We start from the raw sequence: 8,624 nt of genomic DNA, 5'->3' as shown, positions 1-8,624 counted from the left end.
TATATTTTTAAATACATCGAAATTGAAATTTTAGCCATAGTAAATGGGTATTTTTATACCCTGAACCCATTGAAAATGGGAAATCAGGGTATAATGGCAGAAGGAGGCGTGGCAGACCCCACAAAGTATATATATTCTTGATCAGGGCGACGAGCTGAGTCGATTTAGCCCTGTCCGTCTGTCCGTCCGTCCGTCTGTCCGTCTGTCCGTATGTTTGAACGCGTCGATCTCAGAAGATATAAGAGCTAGAGACTTGAAATTTTTTTCCTAGGTCCGTGTATAGCACGTGCATATCGAGTTTTGCTTTAAATATCGATAAATTGCCCCGTTCTTTTGTTATCGATTAAAAACATTATCGAAAACCAGTAATAAATTTATATCTCCTATATCTTTAAAGTAAGAGTCTCCAAATTTTTTATGTATACTTATATGCATTTTACACAATTTCGTTTTTTATCAAAATTTACCCCCCACCCCTAATTCACCCCCTCACCCTCACATTTGTAAAAGGCGTATTTCAAATACTAGAGATTTGTGCTTTGGCAAATACATACATATCCATGATATAATCATAATCTGAAAGTTTCATGATGAAACTTCATCCACAAGAAAAGTTATTGAGCAATTAAGTTCCCTTAGTAAGCCACCACTGCAGCCAATGCGTGTTTATGCGTGCGTGCGTATCTCTGTGTGTGTGCGTGTGTATGATGTGTGTGTATATGCCTGTTTGTGTATGCGCGTGTGTGTGTGTGTGTATGTGTGCGTGTGTGTGTCTTGTGTAAGCAGAAAGACGCGAAAAATGATTGAAACAGCTATTGCTCGAAGGGCTCAGGGGATCTCATAGTCGGGCACTCTCGACTAGAGCTTTCTTACTTGTTATACCCTGAACCCATTTTCAATGGGAAATCAGGGTATAATGGTTTTGTTGAAATGTATGTAACAGGCAGAAGGAGGCATGGCAGACCCCACAAAGTATATATATTCTTGATCAGGGCGACGAACTGAGTCGATTTGGCCCTGTCCGTCTGTCTGTCTGTCCGTCTGTCCGTATGTTTGAACGCGTCGATTTCCGAAGATATAAGAGCTAGAAACTTGAATTTTATTTTTTTAAATGACCGTATATACAGCGCGGACGTCGAGTTTGCTTTTAAAATTCGATAAATCATCTCTTTATGTTTTTATCGAGTAAAAACATTCAAGTTCAAATCAGATGCCACTATAGCTAATTGTGAATGATTTTTCTTTTTTTTAAATTTCTCAAATATTCAATATAATATGTAGATCATATGCTGAAAGTTTCATTAAATTCCGTTCAGTCAAAAATTAATAAAAAATAATCAAATATTTGGCCAATTAACAAACGCACGTGCAGCAGCTACAACAGCATCGTATGCGTGTGCACACATACATTAAAACTTCTTCTAGAAACATTCGTTGAATCACATCAGCTGTTAGTTTCGCTTAGTTTTGGTAGATGGCGCAGCAGCAGTGAATCTATTTGAGTTTTGCCAGCGCCCCTAGCAGGAGTGGGGTGGCCTAGTGTGTTAGCTGCATGACGCTCGATCGAGAAGTCGCGGTTCGAATCCCGATCGATGCAGCTGATGTTATTTTTTTTTAATTGTTTCAAAATATTTTTAAATTTTCATAAATGAGTTTTCTATTGAATTTATATTTTTAAATACACTGGAATTGAAATTTTAACCATACTTAATGTGTGTTTTTAATAGTTTGGTCATTCGAGCAGAGAGGGAGTGTCTTAGTAATTGGGCCGGGAATAGGGGGAAAGGGGAAGATGATAATTAACCACCACTCACGTTTACCATTTTACCACCGCTTAGCCTTGAGTCTCCACCGTCCCTTGTCGATCCTCCAAATATGTCGCCCGCCTCCGCAAAACACAGTCTTTCTTCGCCTTTTATTTCATTTTAACACTCCAAATTAGAAACTATACATTATGTTACAACCGCTTCGTGCGGCGATCGCTTAATCACTCGTTAACTTAAAGGGATTCTTTAACTTGACCGCTTCGCCCGACGGTCACTCACTAACTACCTATACTCATTTTCTACGCTCGCTCAAAACGCTCGACGTCGGCGACGCAACTCTCCACTCAAGAACTCTCCACGCAGGGTTGCGCTGCTGATCGTCGATAGTTCGTCTGCGCTTTGGGCGGCCCTTTCAAATACAAATTCAAATTGGCATCATAGCTACAACTTATCGCTATCTTAATTTAAACTTATTGTTAATTTAGAATTCAAACAAAAAACTCCCACCACTACCCACTACCACTTATCACTATCTTAAATTTAACCTATCACTAATTTAAGAAATCAAAACAATATTCACTATTCATCCATATTCATACTAATCTAAGAAATCAAAACTATATTCACTATTCATTACAACTTATAACTATCTTAACTTTAACTTATTATACTCATTCACGAAAGTGAATCAGTATATTGGTTTTGTGCAATGTCCGTCTTGCTGTCCGTCCGTCTGTCCGTATGAACGCAATCTATTTCGGCGCTATTGAAGCTAGAGACTTGAAATTTGGAACACATACTCCTGTATATCTCCGATTTATAAAGTGTTAAAATTTTCCCGATCCGCCCACTAGGGGCGTGGCAAATCGGAAAATGCATTTTCCGATATACCAGAAATCATGTTAGTTAAAGAGCTAGAAAGCTGAAATTTGGTATGTAGGTCCGCGTTGACCACCCAAGATCACGAGCTATGGCGGATATATCTACGCCCATTGGGGGCGTGGCAAATCGGATAAAGCTGTATCTCCTAAAGTTGTAAACCTAGAATGCTGAAATTTTGCACGTCAGCTAATGGTATGATTCTATAAAGTCTGAAGATAAATTATAAGTCTACGCCCATTGGGGGTGTGGAAAATCGGACCTGAAGATATAGTGATTTTTTAAATTCTCCTATATTTTGGACACTATTGATGGCAGAGACCTCAAATTTTGTATATATACTCGGACTGATCACCCAAGACCAAAAAGTTTTATCGGATATATGTCCGCCCACAGGGGGCGTGGCAAACCGCAAAAGTTTATATCTCCTAATATATAATAGCTAGAAGCTTCAAATTGGGATAGTTGAGTTACTGGTAGCCTCCTCTATCGATTCCCCAAAAATAATTTTTACGCCTCTTTAGGGGCGTGGCATATCGAAAAATACCCTGTAATTTTCACATTTTTTGAGGGTAAGTATTCAAACTTTGCAGTTAGGTTACCGTTATCTCTTTCTAAAAACTGACCAAAAATGAGGTGTCTACGCCCAGTTGGGGCGTGGCAAATCGGAAAAACCTGTATATTCTACAGTATTAGAGCGAAACTTAACTACTAAATTGTTGATGGGATGTGAATGAGTATTCCGCAGTCGGTAACGCCCGACTGCAACGTTCTTACTTGTTGCTGATTTGAAGGCGGCGATCGGCGAGCCGCCTTACAGTTTTCTGGTCCAATTTGCCACGCCCCTAGTAGGCGTAGATATATAATTTTTGCACCCATCTTTATAGAATGAAAACATCAGCTTACGTGCTATTCAGCATTCTAGGTTTACAACTTTAGGAGATACAGTTTTATCCGATTTGCCACGCACCCAATAAGCGGAGATATATCCGCCATAGCTCGTGATCTTGGGCGGTCGACGCGGACCTACATATGTACCAAATTTCAGCTTTCAACTAACATAATTTCTGGTATATTGGAAAATGCATTTTCCGAGTTGCCACGCCCCTAGTGGGCGGATCGGGAAAATCTTAACACTTTTTGAATCGATAGCGCCGAAATAGATTGCGTTCATACGGACAGACAGACAGGCGGACGGACAGACAGCAAGACGGACAGTGCACAAAACCAATATACTCATTTCAATTTCGTGAATGAGTATAAAAATGCACATTTAGTATGGCTAAAATTTCAATTTCGATGTATTTAAAGATATAAATGAAATAGAAAACTCATTTGATTAAATATATAAATATTTTGAAACAATTAAACAAAATTTACATCAGTTGCGCGCTTGGGGTTCGAGACTGCTCAACTACGAGATCCGCTGAACTTTTCGAGCAACTGATATTTCAATAATTATTCGCACATACACATAGACACGCAAACATACGCACGCATAAACACACATTGGCTGCAGTGGTTGCTTACTATGGGAAGTTTATTGTTCAATAACCTTTCTTGTGGATGTACTTTCTTCATTAACTTTTTAGATTATATTTATAACATGGATTGCATGCATTTGCCATTTTACAAATATGTGGGGAGGGGGTGAATATAGCGGTAAATTTTACCAAAAACCGAAATTGTTTAAAATATATATGTATAAGTACACATTTAAAATTTGGAATCTTTAGCTCTAAGGGGGTAGGAGATATAATTAAATAACTCGCTTTCGATACGGTTTTCAATCGATAATAAAATATCGGGAGTAGTTATCGATATTTAGAGAAAAACTCGATATGCGCGTGATATACACGGACCTAGGAAATAATTTCAAGTCTCTAGCTCTAGCTCTTCTGAGATCAAAGCGTTCATACATACAGACGGACAGCGCCAAATCGACTCAGCTCGTTGCCCTGATCAAGAATATATATACTTTGTGGGGTCTGCCATGCCTCCTTCTGCCTGTTACATACCTTTAATAATTAACAAAACCATTATACCCTGATTTCCCATTTTCGATGGGTTCAGGGTATAAAAGTACGAAAGCTCTAGTCGAGGCTCCTCGACTACGAGATCCCCTGAACCGTTCGAGCAACTGATATTTCAATAATTATTCGCACATGCACACGCATTCACACACACATAAACGTACACAAGCACCCACGCCTAATCACGCATGGGCTGCAGTGTGCGCTTACTATGAGAACTTATTTGTAAATTAACTTTTTTTGTGGTTGTACTTACTTCATGAAACTTTCAGATTATAATTACAGCATGGATATGATGCATTTACCAAAGCACAAGTCTCTACTATTTGAAATAGATTTTATGAATTGTTTGCGAAGGAGGCGCGGTATCCAAAATCTGTAAATTACAAAATGTTCGTATTCATCAAATGTATATACGCAGTAAATCTGTCTCTAGGGCTAATAGTACTCATATTAGGCTGAACAAAAAACAAAATGATGTTATCGATTATTCTCGATAAAATAGAAATCGGATGAGTTATCGAAAAAATTCGATAGACTTGTACTGCGTATGGTATACACGAGTGTAAATGCAACATTTCAGCTCTCTAGCTCTTATAACTTCTGAGATCTAGGTGTTCATACAGACGGACGGGCGGACTTTATGGGGTCTGCGATTATCCCTTCTGCCTGTTATATACTTTTCACAAAACCAATATTTCTCATTTTCAATGGGTTCAGGGTATAAAAGTATGAGTGATTTTGACCTAACATCCCGGCCACATTGAATGGCGCAGTCTTTCAAGAGACAGCAAGAATAGTTATTTTGTGCTGTAATGCGGACATCTACGACTCGTACTCGTTGATTTCGTCCAGGAATTGTAGCTGTAATATGTTCCATTTTGCACTTCTCAGAAGGTATGTTGTCCTCATGTACAAGAGCCAAGTCACAGATAGAGATTCTGGGTGTTGGTTTAGTCCACTTAGAGCGTAGGTTCAGCTCCTTGAAGTAGTCTGCCAACCAGCGTCGCTAAAAATATTATGTGATACCAGTTTTGAAACACCAGCGGTCCAAAGATTTCAGCAGTTCATCTTCTATATTGCATTCAGGCAATGCTCGCCCGGTGTCTCCAACTAGGAAGTGACCAGGTTGTAAGGTAGCTCGCCCGCGAACCACCTTACATTGCGCTCGTGCCGGAGGAAGTAGATCTTCATCTGATAAGGGTTAGGTTTGTAAGATATAAAGGTATACAATGAAGAGTCGCATCTTTTAGTTCATAGCCGGTAAGGCTTAGATTTGTAAGGCATAATATGATGAAGTATGGTATTGTTAGTTTGTAGTTGGTAAGGTTTAAGTTTGTAGTACGTAAGCTGATGAAGTTTTGAATTTGATTTTGTAGCCGTAAGAGATTAAAGTCATTGTTATTGTTGGAGTGGTGGCGTCTTTAATAAGTACAAAGGCCGGGGTGTAGTTTCCAGTCTTTATTGTTGAGATGATAGCTGTGTCTTTTTGTATAATATAATTTAACATATGCATGTACATATGTATATCGTCAATACCAGGAGAGGCAAGTATCGCCACTAACGAGAGAACACATAGACTAGACATGTAGAACAAACTTTTTCAACACTGAAAAAATGCGCTGAAGCGACCGGACAACTTCGTATTTGGTCGGTTCGGTCGTTTGAGGCTCAAGCAGTGAAAATAAGGCAAGACAAAATCAGTGCGCTGCGACTGCTGCCACGAATTGCATACATTATCAAATAAAGCACGGTTATGCGCTCATTTTCCCTTCCTCACTCTCTCCCTCTCTTTATGCTCTCTCTCTATGGTCTCTCAAATAGCAGCAGCGCACAGAAATTGAAAATTGTTCGCGACGATCCCAGCTCTATCCTTTTGAGTAAAGGATATACCTAAATCATAAAAGCTTTTGTCACGCTCATGCAAACAAAATGTAAGCGTTTCGATGGTTATTCTTGGGAAGGGTATGAAAGCGTTGATGCGCATAAAGTACATGATTTCGCAAATATTTTGTAGGAGCTTGGCAAACGGTTTAAAGATTTCGATATACTCTTACACAGAAGGGAAAAAACGGGAGTCTAAGGCGAAGAAATTTCAGTTTTCGTGAGCTGCTGCTTGTGCTCACATGCATACATACATATACATATTTGAGAGAGTAGAGCGCATAGAGAGTGAGAGAGATCAAGAAAAAAATTGAGCATAGAGGCATCTTTTGTTCAACATTTGACCGTCTCGGCCGAGCGCATGAAGCGAAATGATTATGCTTTCGTATATTTACGTAGCCCAAACCTAAAAGTAGAAGAGCCGAGCAAATATGAAGTGGTCTGGGAGATTATGCTCGAAAAAAAAAAATGTGCAAAACGCTTTGCACTACGTGTCCGGTCTATGCGTTCTCTGGTTAGTGGTTGAATCGACGTGCTTTGTCCTTGGGTAGTGTTCCAGCATAGTTGGATGCTAATGATACGACTTTATTATCCACCCATGATGTTACTGATAAGTCAACTCCGTCAAAATCAGCGACATATTCTTCAAATTAATATTATCAATTGTTTTGTTATTTGGAATTCTGTTTCTTCGTATAGTACCCAAAGCTACCTTCATCCGCTAAGTATTTCAAATGGGGCAATGAATTGAAAAAATTGTCAAAATAAATTCGAAAGTTCTGATGCCTGGGCACTTCTCTGACCATTCTAACAACAGTTTGATGCCGCACCTAGAACTGGTTCGTTAAGTAAAATTTTTTTTTCATTTTCTGAGTCTATCTCAAACTTATAGCAGAAGCCTGAATGGCCGCTAAGAACATAAATTCTATATACCCATTTATGAGGCTTGTTCGGGTTGTATCTTTTCATATGATTTCTAGCTTTGGTTCGTCGACACACAAAAACTGCTCCATAGGAACTTTTTTAAAATTTTTGTTTAGTTCCTGGATAGTTGGCCTAATTTTGAAAAGCCGATCGTGATTGACATGAGTCCATTACTTCAGTAGGCAAGGCCTCATCCGTACCATCCAATTCTTCTCTGTCTGGATCGAAATCACTTTCTTCATTGACAGAAAAATCGAATTCGTCCTCGCTCTCCAAACTATTAAAAAACAAGTAAGAAAGCTCTAGTCGAGACTACCCGACTACGAGATCCCCTGAACCCTTCGAGCAACTGATATTTCAATAATTATTCGCATATGCACACATACACGCACACACAGACATACGTACGCACGCATAAACACGTATTGGCTGCAGTGTTGGCTTACTATGGGAACTTAATTGTTTAATAACTTTTCTTGTGGATGTACTTTTTTCATAAAACTTTTAGATTATGATTATAACATGGATATGCATGTACGTGCCAAAACACAAGTCTCTAGTTATTGAAATACGCCTTTTAGAAATGTGAGGGTGAGGGGGTGAATTAGAGGTGGGGGGTAAATTTTGACAAAAACCGAAATGGTATAAAATGCATATAGGTACACATAAAAGATGTAGGAGATATAAATTTATTACTGGTTTTCGATAATATTTTTAATCGATAATAAAATAACGGGGCCAGTTATCGATATTTAAAATAAAACTCGATATGCGCGTGCTATACACGGACCTAGGAAATTTTTCTCTATCTGTTATATCTTCTGAGATTGACGCGTTCAAACATACGGACGGACGGACAGAGCTAAATCGACTCAGCTCGTCGCCCTGATCAAGAATCCTTCCTCCTTCTGCCTGTTACATACATTTCAATAAAACCATTATACCCTGATTTCCCATTGAAAATGGGTTCAGGGTATAAAAAATCTTGCGATTTCCGAAGGTATCAATCCCTTTGCGGACATTATTCCTAAGTAAGAAATACTGTCTACAAAAATATACATATGTGTAGGTTGGCCTCAAAGAAGAACATAAAGCTCATAAGACAATCCAAAATAATGACACAAAACAATAAAAGAAG

The sequence above is a fragment of the Drosophila mojavensis genome, unplaced genomic scaffold (assembly GCF_018153725.1).
Source record: "Drosophila mojavensis isolate 15081-1352.22 unplaced genomic scaffold, ASM1815372v1 contig_72, whole genome shotgun sequence".
Classification (NCBI taxonomy): domain Eukaryota; kingdom Metazoa; phylum Arthropoda; class Insecta; order Diptera; family Drosophilidae; genus Drosophila; species Drosophila mojavensis.
Note: the sequence above shows the minus strand (reverse complement) of the source record.